Source organism: Eublepharis macularius, chromosome 3 (genome assembly GCF_028583425.1).
Source record: "Eublepharis macularius isolate TG4126 chromosome 3, MPM_Emac_v1.0, whole genome shotgun sequence".
Classification (NCBI taxonomy): domain Eukaryota; kingdom Metazoa; phylum Chordata; class Lepidosauria; order Squamata; family Eublepharidae; genus Eublepharis; species Eublepharis macularius.
In genome coordinates, this window is record NC_072792.1 from 15,873,457 (window position 1) to 15,889,523 (window position 16,067).

Consider the following 16,067-nt stretch of genomic DNA (forward strand, 5'->3'; position numbering starts at 1 on the left):
GCATTGTAGTTCCTGACGACAAGACCACGGCTATACAGCCCGGAAAATCCACAACAACCATCATTCTCCAGCCATGAAAGCCTTCGACAATACAATATATTACTACTTTTTTTAAATGAATCAACATGGCCGTCTGCATTTTGTGTCTATTTCTGGGGAAACTGAATACAGACATTCAAGAGATGACTCCTAGATTTGAAGGATGATAACCTTGTAACATTTATCGGTGGGGATTTATGTAGGGGGTTATGCTTGATGACTACTAGATATTATCCAATTTGGCTTCTATTGATTCTTTACTAAGTGTACTATCTAAAATTAATCTCTAGTTTAAGGAACACTACAGTTTTCTTTACTTATGTCCTCTGCCTCAGAGCAGCCCCCCTGTGTTCCAATTAGTGTGGGAGTAGAAGCAATGGAATTGCTTATCTTTTATATTTTCAAAGGGAGAAGCAACATTTCTGGCTTTTCAGTCCAATAAACCCTTGAAATCTGTACTGCATCCAATATCATCAAATCTAGTTAAGTTTACAACACTTCATGGACTCCATTTTAAGACCCACAAGCTTGCACAATCATGCACTGAAAAACTATTTCATGTTTACACAACAGGTATATTGTGTCAGTTCTTTCTGTTCTTAGGACAGAACGTGAGTTATCACAGAATTCTCTCTTAAACAAGCGTCACTAATTGAGGAAACATCCACTGAGATTCTAAGTCATGAAGATAGCAAAGAAATGGAGGGTCACTGGAGCTGAATGTCAGGGGGACGCTATTTGTAAACTTCTAAACAAGTCATCAATATAGAGATGTTTGCTGTCTATTCAAAGAATTCTAAAAGGATGATAAGGTCAAAATTTTGGTCAAGTCTAGCAACTGTTCCTGGACATATCCATAACGCTTAATTTTCTGTCTAATATTTCCCTTAAATAAAGAAGGAATGTAAATGAGAAAGACAATATGAAGGATCTCAAACCAAAATTCATTCCAAAATAATAGACTACATTCATGCTACACTATTTTGATTTCACTGGATATGAATTTTCCTCTAATCATGTTTACACACAACACAATTTTCAACCTAATTAATCCCTGAAACTTAAATCCACATTAGTAGTGATAGAGATATAAACTAGACCTTTACAGAAACCTTGTTAACGTAATATTTTACAGTGGATAAAAGTAATAACCAAAATTGTGTCTAAAATTAAATTTGAAATGAATTGGGGATTTCCTTCTCAGCAAAACTTTTGTGATAAAAGCTCAGAGAAAATAGATTAGACTGTAGAATTTCTCAGGATTATTCTGCACTGAACCTGTAACTGGTTGCTTAACAATCAATCAAACAAAAAAAACAGCTGTGGAACTTTGAGAGATGTCAAAGAATGGTTAGGAATAGTAGACAGTGTCTGAGAGACTTAGGGCCAAGCTACACATGACGAATGACACTTGAACGGCAAGTGTATTTCTCCCTGTTCACTTGCCCTCCACTCAATCCACTTGCCGTTCAAGTGTCATTCGTCATGTGTAGCTTGGCCCTTAGATTCAAATTCCCACCCCATCACTGAAACTCAGTGGATGACCTTGACCAGTCACTGTCTCTTAGAAGAATGGGGAAAAATATGATAGTCAGATAAGATTAGTACATTTTTTAAAATCGAAGTTGATATTTTTAGGTGAGTGTTATGATAAAATTTTAAGGATAACCACATCAGTTTCAACATTTCTCAGTAGGATTCTACTAGGTTTGCAAGGCCTCTTGCAAGCAGAGCAGCAGCGGGAGGAAGAAAACACCAGCAATGTCACCAACATTGCCACATCCCTTCTGAGTAAAAACCAGAATTGACAAAAGGTAGCTCTAAGAATCACCAGAAACTCTATGGTTTCTAACGATTGCTAACACTACCCTTTGACACTTGCAGATTTTGCTTGGAAGTGATGTCGCATTCCCACCCACATCCCCAGCCATAGTTGTATCCCCGCCTCGCACATCCCCGGCCCTCTTGCCAGTTCTTTCAGGCAACTCATATATTCTACACAGCCTTATGTTTGAATGTGGCCTCATGTATACCATAAACCAAATAGTTAATTTTAGTCATTCTTCCAGCCAGTACCAACCTTTTTTTGTTACATTTTCTATCAGTATATACTCAAACAAGGATAATTTGCTATTGGCATGGATAAAAAATACCTGTAAAATTCTGGACTATATTGCAATCTCTCTCTTATTCTCTGATCAAATGTTTCAACAGAAGCTAATATAAGCTAATACATACACCTTGTCAGAAACTTTTAGATATCTCAGTGTTGTTGGGTTTTTTTGGACTCCTTTGGTTTCTTTAAATTTTAACCATTCCAATATTTTATCGGCTTTTCAGGCCAATGGCCTAAGGAATGCATTGTAAAAATATAAATCACATCAAAAGGAAAGCCAAGAGGCATATGAAACAAACCCAAGAACCTATACATATAAATACCTGACTTGTAAAGAAGGAAAAATAACTCCAGCATCAGAATTCTGTTTTTACAGAAGACAGATCAAACAGAAAGCTATAGCAACAACTTCAAACCATTTTCAAAAGCATTGGAAACTTATTAGGTTGTCCAAAAAATACAGAGATTCACCTTAACCACAATCAGGGTTTTGAGCTTAATCAGTGGGATGTGCTTTCCTTTGACAAATGACTCCACATCTCTCACGCATTATCACAAATTTCCTATGGCACTCGGTCCCATAGCATTCCTAAAAATGAGGGTGGGGGATTTGTTGATACATATTCGAGATACATTCTTTTTGGAGAAGCCTGGAATAGGGAAACTTGTTTTTGGACCAGGCTTGTACAATCCAAGCTTTATATGGCAGTTTCTTTGTCTGTCTGAGTTTGAGAAATTTGATATTTAAAAAGTCACCTTTCCATTTTCTCTCCCAGAAAAATGAATGTGGCTTTTTAAACCCAGAAGCTCTGAAATTCTGCTGGACAGGAAAACTGCCCCATGGGGCAGTGATTGGGAGTGAAGATGCGAAACAAGACCCCTCCTGCCCTTTATCTCAGTTTATCTACTGGGCTGAATTGGAGACGTTGGCCATTTTGTTATTTTCTGCCTCAGAAACAGCAATCGCACTCTTTAAATACAGGCCCATAGAGGAAATGGGCCTTTTGTAGGGCTGCCAGGGCACTCGGTCCCAGTCTCTGCCCATCTTCTGCCACTCATCTCGCTGGCGGGGTGGGTGGGCATGGGGAACAGGCCTGGGAGACAAAAAACCTCCCGGGCCAATGCGCAGTGGGTACGCTTTCACCAGGCACGATGACGTCACTTCCTTAAGTGACGTCATCGTAGCCAACAGTGGGCATGCTCCCACACTTCACAAGGGCTGATTTAGAAGTGACCTCATCATGCCTAGTAGTCACACACACAAACACTTGGTGTGGGCGTAATGAAGACATCCTTGGAAAGTGCCAGGTCCCCCCTCACTCTGGGAGAGTAAGGGGACCTGGTAACAATAGCCTTGAGGGTTTGGGAGTCTTACTCATCATCACTAGCTTCTTAATGGGACTGTATTTCAAAACTTCAATAATTCAATGGTTGTTTTTGCTGAAGCACCATTTTGGAATCCAGTGTCATAGAGAAAATGGTTTGTGGGTCGGGGGCTGTGGAGTAGATAAGAAGCAAGCCCCTTCCAGTACCCGAGACCATCAAGACAATTTCACTATGGGGTAGACTTCCAAGACTTCAGGGGGATCTACCTTGTTATTTCCTGGCATCATAAAACATCTCTGTAGCTCTTTAAACCACAAGATCTGAAGTCGTTTTACAAGTAGAAATACACCATAAAACATTATGGATTATTTTTAACTTGTTCCCCATGTAAGAGCCTGTGGAGCAGAGTGGTAAGCGGCAGTACTGCAGCCCAAGCTCTGCTCACAACCTGAGTTCAATCCTGGTGGAAGCTGGGTTCAGGTAGTCAGCTCAAGGTTGACTCAGCCTTCCATTCTTCCGAGGTCGGTAAAATGAGTACCCAGTTTCCTGGGGGTAAAGTGTAGATGACTGGGGAAGGCAATGGCAAACCACCCTGTAAAAAGTCTGCCAAGAAAATGTTGTGATGTGACGTCCCCCCATGGGCCAGTAATGACTCAGTGCTTGCACAGGGGACTTCCTTTACCTTTACCCCATGTAAATTGTAATTTATGCCCTGTACACAGTTTTAATTTCCTCTTTGAGACATTCTGTAGGAAGTAAGAAAAGGACAACATCGAATGACCCTGGCCTACTTTCCGAATTCCATAATTAGGCATTTTAACATTGAAGTTTTTCAATGTTTAAATATCGGAACTTCCATTTTTCTCATCAATGTCTCTTTTCTTTTAGGGAGATTAAACTTGTTTGAAGGTGATACCATCGAGTTCCCACTCGTGTACTTCCTGGAACACACAATACCACCCATATTGCAAAAGTATCATGCTGACTAAAAGTGGCCTTAATTAGTTGAGTTGTGACTGCAGTTAATTATTAGCTTGGAGGCTAACAGACAGTTTAAATAACATGTTCCCAGACACCAAATGAGCTAAAAGCCATTCTAGCACAAGAGTGGCAAGATTCAGGCAGGTGTGTATTGATAAGCAACATGGTAAATTACCCAACATTCATTGGTTCCCTCAATTTGAGCTCCCTTTGCAGAATCAACAGGACAAGGGACACGGAAATATAACCTACAGGAGACCTGATAAAGAAAGAATACCCACATTGGCTTTCAAATGATTATTATTATTCCTATAGTCATACATAGGACAGTAATTGCTTTTCTGGAGTTACAAAAGATGTTATCTCATGAAAGATTCTGGGAGATTAAAAGCCTGGCTCACAGATGCAGAGGAATGAAATTGAAATTCAAAGTCCAGTAGCACCCTAAAGACCAACCCCATCTTCCAGGGTATAAGTGTATTTGCCATTTGCAGGGACTTTTTAAATTGAAAGAAGATTCAAAGCTGGAATTCTCTCCCTTGTGCTGGAGAAAATGTGGAGAAAATGGAACATATGAACATTACTGGTGGCAATGGCCAATAATAAACAAATTTTGGCAGGAGGTGCTAGCCTACAACACATAGATATCATAACTGACTTCAAAATTCCACTTTCACCACAACTAATTTCCTGGATCAATGGCAAAAACTCAATATCCCTATGATAAGACACAATCTCATAGCCAGTTTGTTAGTAGCAGCAAAAACAGGGATTGCCTCACGTTGGAATAAACAAACACCTCCAACAATAGACCAATGGTTCTCAGAAGTATGGGACCATTTTCTCATGGAAAAAATAGCAGACAATCTAACATATATCGTAAAATAACAATATTCTATAACAAATGGTTACCTTTTTTGAATTTGTCACCAAACATGAAGTACAAACTCCAAACTAGTTAAATCAAATAATCAAATAATTCTCAACTCATAAAACCAAACAAATGTGAAGGTATCACAATGCTAAAATCAATACAATTAAACTTTAGGAAAATAAAAGAAACAACATTTAACATCATCAGTATTAGAAAATTGGGTTCTATGTATATAGTTAATACAGTAAAGTTTATATTATATTAACTATGTATATAGTTAATATAGTAAAGTTTCTTTTTCCTATGTATCTTTTAACTATTGTATGTGAATGATCTCAATAAAACTTTAAAAAAAAAAAACTGGAATCAATCCACTGCTGTCTCAAGCAGCCTGGATCTCCCTTTAATTCGAGGCAGTCTTGATACCACAGCCAAGCTCAGCTATAATCATTAACAATTAAATGAATGCTGATAGACCTAATTAGAAATGTGCGGTTTGGGGTTCTGACTCAGCTTTTTAACCTGAATCAGGCACGATTTGGAAAGATTTGGGATTACTGAATCAGCCCAAGGATTTCTGAGCCCATTCAGGAATTCCTTCACTGCTCAGGGCCAAGCTACACATGACGAATGACACTTGAACGGCAAGTGGATTGAGTGGAGGGCAAGTGAACATGGAGAAATACACTTGCCGTTCAAGTGTCATTCGTCATGTGTAGTTTGGCCCTCAGTGAAGGAAAAAAGCAAAGGAGCATGTGTTTCCTGATGTTTTCTTACACTACTATTTGTGTTTTGTGTGTAGTTATTGACTGTTAAAAATATGTCATAACTAGACATGGGCATGAATGGAACAAAAACGAACACCCTGTTCACCGTTCGTTGCCATCCACCAATAACGAACAACGAACATGGACAATCATGAACTGTTCCTGAACATGTTCATTGTTTGTTCTTCGTGGGGGCCAGAACCACCCCCACCCCAAGCCCCCTCACTTAGCCCCCCTCCCCTCAAACCCACTTACCTGGCTCTTTAAAGATCCCTTTAAACTATCTGCTGGCAGGCGGCAGGGGGAGATTCCCCTCTGCCACCTGCCAGCTGATAGTTTAAAGGGCCCTGTCCTGGCAAAAACAGCAGTGTCTGCTGGCAGCTAGTTTGAGGGGTTACCAACTGACCTTCCCAATGTCTAATACCCACCAAAATTTCAGGTGGACATAGTCCTCACTGTCTTCCAAAGACCCCCCAAGTTCAGAGAGATTGCACCCTGGAAAAGGCATGATCCACAGGTCTCCCCATTGGCTGTCATTTTCTCTTCACAGTAGCAAAAACAGCAGTGGCTCATGGCAAATACTTGAGGGGTTAAAGCCAGAAGGAAAGCCAGAAGGAGTTCAGACAGAGTTCAGCCCCTGCCTCTGGTTGCCAAGGGAATTGTTTGCAGGTGCCAGACTGACTGGCTTGACTAACGGCTGACAAAGGCAACAAACGAGGCTTGCAATGACCACTCATTCATTTAGAATGAGGCCTCATGAACGGCTTGTTCGCGAACAGACAAATGGGTTGTTCGTGGTTTTTTTTCTGTTCGTAATGGCGTTCGTACCCATGTCTAGTCATAACACAGCTTTCAGTACAATCCCAAGCAGGGTTATGCCTAGTGTTTTTCCGAACTGGAAACCATGCTCTGTTCATTCTTAAAAAAAACACCAGGCTAACAAAACATTATATCCCCGACAATAGCCCTGCAGAGAAGATTAGCACATCAAGTACCAATCCATATGCAAAAGAACCTCCTCAGGATACAGTGAAGCCTCCCGCCATTAGCATTCCACACCCTGGGAAACTCTTACAGGATGACTCAGCTCAACCCCACCCCTCCTGAGTAGATACAAATGACCTACATCTTCTCCACACTGTGACACTGAGAGATCTCTGTCTTTTGGTGCTACACCTCTGAAGATGCCAGCCACAGGTGCTGGCGAAATGTCAGGAACTACAATGCCAAGACCACGGCAATACAGCCCGGAAAACCCACAACAACCATCGTTCTCCGGCCGTGAAAGCCTTCGACAATACAAAAAAAAAAGTGTGTGTCTGGTGTGAGCGTGTGAGTGAGTGTGCATGCTCAGGCAGTGATTTAAACATCTCTGTACAGGATTGATTATGGAAATAACATTACATAAAAATCCCAGAGGAAGAAGCAGAGGGAAAAACTCTATTTAAATTAAAAGGGATTTGAACACAGGAAATGCTAGAATTGTTATCATTCACATTTTTAGAGGGGTAGTAATATTCCACAGAGGATTTGTAGTGCAATCTCCTTGCCAAAAAAAAGTAATCCATCTCTGTTCTGTCTAAACAGCTCCCAGCAAATACATGTACAAACATGGAACTCTGCCTCCTCTCATCATTACAGGCTGAAACAATCAAATACCGAGATGCAGATTTTTTCTAGGGATTAGGGGTACAACCTCTTGGAACACACAGTCATGGCAAAGGGTGGAGCCTTCAGCCATGGCCCATGGAGTCAAAACCATGTTCCTGAGGCAGAGCTCGGGGTAGCGTTGCCAGGTCCCTATTCCCTCCAGGGGCAGGGTGGGCCGGTTGTTGATGATTTTGCAGGCTCCTGAGGCTGACGTGATGACGTCCTTTCCAGAAATGATGCCATTGTGGTGGGGATGCTCCCGCACTTCATGCAGGGCCAGTTCAGCCCACTGGGAGGCAAAACTGGCCCCTGCAAAGTGTGGGAGCTCTCCCACAGCTGGCGTGATGATATCACTTCAGGAAGTGACATTGCCACACCCTGCTGGGAGCCTGCCTGTTGTGTACTTACCCGTGTTGCCTGCTGGTGGTGGGCAATCGCTGGGTAGTTTGCCAACTCCCGCTGATCGCAGTGGAGCAAACCACTGGGAGTATGCTCAACACCGGCAGGCAACTGCGAACTCTAGCTGAGGGTAGAATGGGGAGACCAGAGTTTGGAGGGAGAAATCAGAGGGGGTGTGATATCATTCTAGGTCTTTCTCCTACACTCGGTGATCCTCTAAAGCTGCCATTTTCTCTAGGGGAACTGATCTCTGTGATTCTGGGAGAACTCCAGGCTCTACCTGGAGGTTGGCAGCCCTAGGTGAAACCATCCGAAAGCACTAAGAACTAGCACAACTTATTCTGTGTGCATACATGTCTCATCAAACAACGAACACATACATAATAGACCAACACAGATTAAACTACCAGGAGCCATATTCCTATTCTGCTACAAGTACAAAGCAAGGACCAAAAGTGAGAACAACTTAATATGCTAAGTACCAAAGTACCAAAAGGGTTTGTCTATAGCACTAGGCCATCACAAATTTTCCAAACATCAACTAATAAACAGTTAAACCCAGTATCACAGTTTGAAAAGGTTAATTAAAATTAATGAAAACAGTACAGTATACCACACTATCACAGGAATCACGAAACAGCCTCATTCAATACCACCTTAGATCTTACCTTTTGGCTGCAAGTGCAAACTGAATATGCTTGTTTGCTATCATATATAACATACACCTATGCAGTAAGTTCTAAGGAATTAACACTGAACATTTAGAACCCATTCCAAAAACTAAAAAGAGTCCACTTTATCAACAGGTCAAGTGTCTAAGAACCTCCAACTGAAAAGATAATTGGAGTATCCATACAAGAAAACTGAAAACTCCTGCTCAGCAGATCTTAAGAAAGTCTCATGGGAGCCACCCCACATGTGAGAGTATTCACATGTAAGGCCAAGTAGCTGATCTCTCAAGAAAGTGAGCCAAACCACACACCAAATAAACCTGCAGCACGGAGCAATCAAAATCTGTAGAATCGCTTGTACACAAACCTCTCTGCCTCTCCTTTTCATTCTCTAACTGACTTGCTCTCTTGGTTGCTTTGGGTGAGTGGATACACTACTCTCAGCACTTGGAGTTGGCAATATAGGCAGCAGGCTTGGTGGTGGGGCAAACAGGCAGCTTGTGTGGCCCCATCCATTTACAACTTTGTAGTACCCCTTTACTGTTGCTCAATCCAGGTTGGTAAATTTCTGAGGGCCAAGCTACAAGTGACGAATGACACTTGAACGGCAAGTGTATTTCTCCCTGTTCACTTGCCCTCCACTCAATCCACTTGCCGTTCAAGTGTCATTCATCACTTGTAGCTTGGCCCTGAGATTTGGGGGTGGAGCCTGGTGTTATGTCTGAGCCCCATCCATGCAAACTTTAGTGATCCTTTTGTTCTGAACCAAAGAATCCTGCTGTAACTCGATGTCATTTTACCAGTGTCATAACTATTTCTTTCACAGGCTCTCACAGGTGTTTATCTAATGAACTGCAGCAGCTTCCAGTGTTTCTGTGGCACTCTTGCTGCTTAGATGCTTACCTTGCTTCAGAGGGCCAAGCTACACATGACGAATGACACTTGAATGGCAAGTGTATTTCTCCCTGTTCACTTGCCCTCCACTCAATCCACTTGCCATTCAAGTGTCATTCATCATGTGTAGCTTGGCCCTGAGTAGTCCTATGGACATATATATGGAAATGATCTGATTTCTGAATAAAAAACCATTTAACCAAGAACTTGTGTCTTGCTGCAATGGTCCAGGGAGCTGTCTACCATATCCTGTCATCCATAGCCTGACATTTTGATAGGAACGACATCATGTGAGGGAGACTTCTCTTTTAACATTCAAGTCTGCTCTTTCCCCCCCTCCCAATCATAAACAAGGTTTTGGCGCTTTTCTTGTGTGAGAACGTTTCACATATTTGCAATATCAGGTTGAGTCACTAGAAAGCAAGACATAGCAAAGTCTGAGAGGGAGTAGCATACAAGGTCAGAAACACTGGAAGCTGCTGCAGTTCATTAGATAAACACCTGTGAGAGCCTGTGAAATAGTTATGGCATTGGTAAAATGACATCAAGTTACAGCAGGATACATTGGTTCAGAACAAAAGGATCACTAAAATTGGCATGGATGGGGCTCAGGCACACCTGAGGAGGGCAGGGTTTGGAGAGGGGAGGGACCCTCAGCAGGGTATAATTCCAAAGAGTCTACACTCTAAAGCAGCCATTTTCTCCAGGGGAACTGATCTCTGTCATCTGGAGATCAGTTTTAGTTCCAAGAGAGATCCTGATCCCACTTAGAGATCGGAACACATACCGAGGCTCATCATGAATCATAAAGGATAAGACAGTTCCATACATTCAAGGCTGCGATCCAATTCACAGTTGCATAGGAGTAAGCATCAAAAAACCAAGCGGAACTTCTGACTAAACATGCATAAGATCAAACTTAAATTCTGATCTTAAATTCCTTGGCCACTAAGTTTGGAAAAAACTTTGTAATGCAAGTTGAAATCAGTAGCAACTCAGTTTTTACAAAGAACAGCTTTCTATTCTTACCTGTCAGATGTGGGGAGGAGGAAAAATACTGGTGCTATATGCTCTCTTTGTCCATACCTCCCTCTCAAGACTGGAATGCAGTGGCACCTTAGAGACCAACAAAATTTTCAGGATGTGAATTTTCGAAAGTCAGAGACCGCTTCTTCAGATATGAGGCAAGTAAAATGCCCTTCGTTATTTGCCAGCATGGCATAGTAGTTGAATGTCAGTCTAGGATCTGGGGGACTCATGTTAGATCCCCCACTCCACCACAAAAGCTTGCTGGGTAACCTTGGGCCAGTCACACACCCTCAGCCTAACCTACTTATATATATGTATATATATCGATCTGCTCAGAACTTTCAAGCCTGTACAATACTGCCTCACAGATGTGAGGTAAAATGGTTGTTTGTATTGATTTGAATTACCGTGTTATTGCATGCAAACACAGTCACAGGAAAAAAACAAGCAGGGGGTTGTTTCAGGATCCAACTGCCAGAAAATGAGGGAATTGTAGATATTCTAGGGTGGAACTGTTCATTTGATTTTAATTATGCTGAGAGCTCTTATTCCTTTCATTTCTCCTTGAGAATAAATTGACACTATATAAGCCTCCCTATGAGTGTCTCTCCATCAGTATTTTCAAACTTTAGAACCCTTGTACAGATTCCACTTTAAAACCGCCGTAAATTAAACAAGAGTTCTTCGATTGTCACTAAATGGCTATAATTGAATCCTCGATTAGAAAGATGGTCTCCATTCCAAGGACAAACTCTAAAAGAGAAGGGATACAGAAAAAGAAGAATTATTTCAAAACCTTGCCACTTGGCTGGATCCCATCATAAAGAGTGTACGTTAGCACTCTAGGGTGGATAAAAGATGTGCCGGTCAATAGCGAAAGGAGAGGATGGGTAATTTTAAATATCTGGCTCTTTCTGTTGAAATGGATTGGTCAGTGTTCCAAAAGCTCTAAGCTTTTTGAGGGGCCTTTCATTAAAAAAAATAGAAAATGAAGCGTTATTTATAAAGAGCCATTGTATCTACTCAAAAGGAAGGTGATATTTTTCACATTTTGGGGCTTTCTCTAAAGGAGGGACGGTCTTCCACTTGGGGATACAGATCCACTGAATATGAGAGGTGATTCACTGCACACACAGGGAGACGGGGAGCGCTTTGGAGAAAGTGTACCAACTCATTGCATCTGCAAATGATACCTTTCAAGGTGCTTTGAGTTTCGAGAGGAGAGAGGAACAGACAGGTGGAGTCGCTGGCTTTAGAGAACGTATTTCCTTACCTGGCAAATGGTAGGAAGCTATACTGACCCGTGTTTCTGGCTCAGAATAGTATTCCACACCAATGTTTGCTCCTTCCCCTGTGCTTTGGGCCAGAGTTGCCTAGTACTTCAGCTCTACCCCACCTCCCACCCCACCCGGAAAAAAACCAGGGAGTTTACAGCAGTTTAGCATTAGCTATAGCCGTTATGAGTTTGGGGGCATTTTAGATAGGGAAGGATAAGGCAAGTGGTTTATTTTAAATGTCTTGCTGGATTGATGATAAAAAGTGTGACTTCCTAGCCTACAGAAAGCATTGTGAACTGGGAAGGGCAGTCCTAAGAAGAATTACACCCTTTTGTTTCAATGGATTTAGAAGTGTATAATGCTGCTTAGTATTCCACTGCCTGGTAGTCAATTTATCTGAACATTTGCCTAGTAGTTTGACTCTTGGGGAGAAGAGTGTTTAAAATAGTTGGCCTCTTCCCTTCTAAAATCTGGAACAGGATGATCTGATACTGAACAGTTACAATACAAAGATGAGCAAAAATTAAAGTTATTGCCTTTTCTGTAGCCTTTATAGTTTATGTATATTAGTTGAAAACCTGACCTGGATAGCTCAGGTGAGCCTTGTCTCGTCAGATCTCAGAAGCTAAGTAGGGTTGGCCTTGGTTAGTAATTGGATGGGAGACCTCCAACAAAGGCCAGGGTTGCAGAGGCAGGCAATAGCAAACCACCACTGTTAGTCTCTTGGCATGAAAACCCCAACAAGGGTTGCCATAAGTCAACTGTAACTTGAGGGCCCTCTCCACCACCACATTAGATGAAATGAAACACTGCCCTCAAGTTACAGTTGACTTATGGCAACCCTTGGTGGGGTTTGCATGGCAAGAGACTAACTGAGGTGGTTTGCCATTTCCTGCCCCTGCAACCTTGGTCTCCATTGGATATCTCCCATCCAATTACTAACCAAGGCCAACCAGACTTAGCTTCTGAGATCCAGGGCGGGATCTACGGTTGCCAGCACCCGGTGCAACCCTTGCTCCGGTCTTCATATGCGTGCGCAGCAGGCATGCACTCCCGGTGCTGCATCACGCAGGGGCGGGGGACGTGCCACCCACGCAGCAAGCTGGCTGCCCAAGCACCCAGTGCACCACGGAGCTGGTGGTGGCGGCAGCGGCTCATCTGTGCGCTGGGGCAGCCGGCTTGCCTCACAGACGGCTGAGCACAGAGATAGGAGGCCCTCCATATGGTTTGCCTGCCCCGCTGCCCTGTGCCACCTGTGCTGTGCAGCAAGCCAGCTGCCCAAGCGCCCGGTGTGCCATGGAGCTGGTGGCAGTGGTGCAGGCGTGTGCTGGGGCAGCTGGCTTGCTGTGAGGGTGGCTGAGCGCAGGGCTGGGAGGTCCTATGCATACGGCAAGCCAGCTGCCCCATCGGCAGGGCAGGCAAGGGCCTCCCAACCCTGCACTCAGTCTCCCATGCAGCAAGCTGCATCACGTTCCTGGTGGCTGGCAGCCGCGCCCGGTACCTCCTCTTTGGTGGTGCTGGGGGCAGGCTACCCCCCTGCCCCCCTTGATCCGGCCTTGCTGAGATCTGATGAGTGCAATGTCATAAAGACTTTGTTTATACTGTTCTTTTTAAAAGACATGTCATTTTAAATTCAGGGCCATCTGCTTTTATGTATAACCTCTTTGTTTAGGGAGGGCCACCATCATACAATCAAGGTCACCGTCTTTCAAGTAAATATGGCACTTCTTTCCATGGAGAAAAGCTAGCTGGAATGTTTCAAGGATTTCTTGTTATCTTAGCACATCTCACACATGCATGCAAATTTCTGACAGCTGTTGTGCAGAAAACAGCAGTATGTCTATATTCTAAGCGAATTTTAGGATTGTTTTAACAGCATGAGGGTAGAAGTCCATTAAGCTACTGTACCAAGCTTGAATGGCAGCAAAGCCACTGCCAGAATTACATACTCTTATAAGTAGGTTACTGCGATTATATACAAAGAGTATTGAAACGTCTTATGAAGTCTGAAATCACACAACATTCTCAGGGCCAAGCTACACATGACGAATGACACTTGAACAGCAAGTGGATTGAGTGGAGGGCAAGTGAACAGGGAGAAATACACTTGCCGTTCAAGTGTCATTCGTCATGTGTAGCTTGGCCCTCAGTTAATCAGAATATTTCATCTATTATAGTCGAGTAACTCAAAACTTTGTATGTTCCCAAATGAACAACAGATGATACTGTAAATAATAATACTGAACTCTATTCTATATTCCTTTCCATTTTAGTGCTAAATTAACTATGCTTACTCAGAAGTAAGTTGCATTGATTGAACAGTACATACTTCCAAATACGCAAAGTCTAGATCTCCAGCCCACCCTAGTCAGGTGGATTTATATTTCCATTTACATGGATTTGACAACAAAATGTTATAATGAAAGCTAGTTTGGAGGATTCTCCTCAGGCAATTCATTTGAGGAGTTTTGAGAAAAGACAAAAAAAGGTTTCACAAGCACTCATGCAACTTCTCGGGGGCTTTCAGCACATCCCTTGGCTACAACCAGATTTTATCTAAAATAAAATTCAAAGTGAATGTGGAGGTTCTTTCTCAGGAGGAAGATCTGAGGAAATGTTGAGGAAACCACAATTATTAAATAAATGAAATCCTCCAAGGTGTTTTGCTCATTCATATTTATGGTCTTTTCTTTCTAAGAGACAGCTCTGTTTACAATATAATTTTAATATTATGTGCATGGTCTAGTCAAATGCATTCTTTGTCTGTGGTATAGAAGAACCTATTTATCTCCTCTTCCAGCTCACCCTTCGGCCAGTAGGCCAGTTAGCTGAACTACAAGTTCGGCCTCTGGACAGAAAAAGGAAATGCTAAATGGGGATATGGGAAGCTCATATTGACCTCCAGTTCCCCATAATGGCCAGATACGTGATCAAACAAAGCACTGTGAATTGTTTAGGGCCTGAGAATCTGGGGGGACATGACTTGTGATGCAAACATATTACTAAGCTTGATTTGTGCAGTGGAAGAACTTAGGGCCAAGCTACAAGTGACGAATGACACTTGAACGGCAAGTGGATTGAGTGGAGGGCAAGTGAACAGGGAGGAATACACTTGCTGTTCAAGTGTCATTTGTCACTTGTAGCTTGGCCCTTAGAGCTTAGTTTTTTGCAGCTGAAGAATCATGCTGCTTATGGAATAAAGTTCACATATGCTTGTTGCTTTAGAAAATAACAGAAGTCCCTTATTGTGAAGGAACTCCATACTGGATAGAAAAGGTAGAGTAAAAGGTTCTCACTCTCGGGGTTGCCAAACTCCCAGAAATTTACCTCTCTGCCTACCAATTGTTGGAGATCAGCAAGAGGAGGCATGCCGTCTGGCAATTGCCTGCCAATGGTAGGCAGACCGGGCAATTCTCCACTGGGGGAAGAGCAATGGGAGGGAGACTCTCTCTCTCTCTCTTTCAAAAAGCCTTGGCTTGGGTTTTCCTCCAGGAGCTCTGGGGTGGGGTGGAGGACGTAAGAGGAGGCAGGAAATCCAGGGTGGCTTTTTGCAAGATCGAAATAACCCCCCCACACACACACACACACTTCTCCCCGGCAGAGAATTGTATCACGGACTCTCTCTCTCTTGAAAAAAGCCGCCATGGAAAAGAGAGGCTTTTTGAAAGGAGAGAATCCCTCCCATCGTTCTTCCCCCACTGGAGAATCAGATCGAGCGGCTGTTCTACACTACCCAGGGAATCCTGCAGGACCCAACACATGCCTGGGCATCTCGTGTAGTTTCCCTCTAAGAGAAAAAGGGAAGCAAAGCTAACCCGTCTAGACATCTTCGGTATGGAAGTCCTGCTGCAGAGGTGGGACTAGATTATACTGTGCAAATTTAATAATTTCCTATCTATCCCACATTTCTACATATCACATACTTTCTGCCATTCTCAGCATTCTTTGTATAATAGGGACCAAAATAGAGAACAAAACACTGTATTTGTTCACAGAAGGACAAACCAGAAACCACCTGCCTGACTTTCGGGTTTCTCCGTTTGA